The 2,124-nt window shown below is 41.7% G+C and overlaps 1 non-coding gene across 1 annotated transcript; it reads left to right on the forward strand.

Annotated features, from left to right (window-relative positions):
• The first annotated feature begins 449 nt into the window (after nt 1-449).
• On the forward strand, nt 450-520 carry trnag-gcc. The gene has a single exon. It is a non-coding gene; the product is annotated as a tRNA-Gly (tRNA).
• Nucleotides 521-2,124: the final 1,604 nt, after the last annotated feature.

Consider the following 2,124-nt stretch of genomic DNA (forward strand, 5'->3'; position numbering starts at 1 on the left):
GCTGCTCTGGCATTACGGAGGGCCTTCCTATACGTTTTAAGGCTATCTTGCCAGATTAAACGAGAATTTTCTAATTTGTCCTCATACCTGGGAATGTGTCCTCATACCTGGCGAATTAAGCTGATTCGGATTCGGAATCTGATTCTGATTAGCCCAACTGCTGTCTCCCCTCCAAGCAAGTTATGGACCAGGAACTGTCCATAACTTGCTTGTCAACCAGCACCTTTACAGTAGACACCAAGGCACTTTTCATGTCCATTACTGCTTCAGGTAAGGCTCGCTGAAAAATCTGAAATATTCGAGGCAGGTGAGCTTCTGAGACTCTGGAAGGAATGGAACACATTCATCTCGGGTGTGACGCAATTCCCAGCTTCAGTGTCTAATGTAAATGGCATGTACCATGTCTGGTCAGTGAGTTGTGCGGAGCTGCTTTTAAGATCCACATGTGAGCATTGGTGGTTCAGTGGTAGAATTCTCGCCTGCCACGCGGGAGGCCCGGGTTCGATTCCCGGCCAATGCAACACTCTTTTGCTACATTGTGAGAACAGGAATGAAGAAAAGGCATACATAGAGCAAGTTCCACAGGTTGTTCTTATTCTTTAAGCCCATAGATCCAGGGTTGGCCCTCTCTGCCATACTTAGGTTTTATTTTATTATTATTGTTAGGCTTTATTTTACATCACTGTAGATGAAGCAATAAAGGGGGCGTTGTGAGAATAAAGTGGAAATGGTGAAGCACTTACAGTGGGAAGACTCTCATTCACTCACTGGACCGGGTGTGCCGAGTGTGAAGCGGCTGGGATGAGGAACACAGAGACTAAATACACAGGGTCACAAGGTTAACAAGGGACAGGTGACACAATGTAAAGGAACAGGTGCAACACATCAGGGCAAGGTAGACGCTTAAGATGGCGGGAAAACAGAAGACACAAAGTAAAACTAGACATAACTAGGGAGAAAAAACAAAACAGGAAAAACCAACAACTGAAACCCGCAATCATGACTTAACTCTCCCCTGCCCCCCCTTAACCCTCTGAGACCAAGAGACTCGCAAAAACAGCACCTCTGATTCATAGTTTATTCATTTAATAACCATAACAGATAGAAACTCACCAAATGTTACTTTGGCAACTCAGCAAAAAGCTAACGATTTAGCGGTTACGGAGGTCTCTTCCGGGTCTTTCTAGCCTTTACAGGTGATTTTCTATCCATCCTGGAACTTCGTGCCTTTTTCGGGGTCGTTAAGCATTAAATGCAAACCGTTTATTATTTCTATCCACTTTATGTCCGTAATTCATTGCGTTTTTGCTTATTTATGCCGCTAGCTCGCGGCTCCGTATATTTATAATATATATTTGGGCCTTTTTTGAAGAAATGTAAATAGTCTGTGCTTTATATTTATTATGTGTATTTTCTCATATAGCAGAAGTTTTTTAGACAACACAAATGCTCGTGTAGCATTGCTGTGGGTGTAATATCAAAAAATATGAAATTATTATGTTGATTTTTGGCATAATAAATGTCATGAGGGTAAAAGTGTCTGGACTTCCTTTGAAAAAAAGTGTGTATTCTGTCATCTGTATAAGTTGTGATGATTATTTCTTCACAGTGTGACTCCCAAAACATATGAGAAGTGTTTCACGTGTTTTAATTCTCTGTCTGTGATATCAATACATATCTGGAAGATTCATGTTCCTTTTTATTTATTTGTCTTTAAGGTCCTAGAAACTTTTTTAACATTCAAGTGACCTCACTGCAACCCAAATATTCCAATAATACAGTTTGTCCTGAAAAAAATGATGTTCATACCTTATCTGTAGACAACAGGGTTGATGTTTTACAAGTTATTATAAAATAAATCCAGACGGACAATGGACTGTATAAATGGCCTCAGGGCTCAGAGGGTTAAAGGACGGCTCACAGATGGCACAAAAAAAAAAAAAAGTCCACAGAAGGGTAATGAGCGAACCAGGAAGCAAGAACAGGAGGTTTCTGCGGAGGCCGGACTGCGAAGACGGAACATATCTGGCAGTCAGTGGCGTAGGTAAAATCCCTCTAGTGGCCGAGCAGGACGGGAAAGACTGTTTGGAGACTGATGTCAAATGCAAAATCCCTCTAGTGGCC

This window comes from Etheostoma cragini, chromosome 13, assembly GCF_013103735.1.
Source record: "Etheostoma cragini isolate CJK2018 chromosome 13, CSU_Ecrag_1.0, whole genome shotgun sequence".
NCBI classification, from domain to species: domain Eukaryota; kingdom Metazoa; phylum Chordata; class Actinopteri; order Perciformes; family Percidae; genus Etheostoma; species Etheostoma cragini.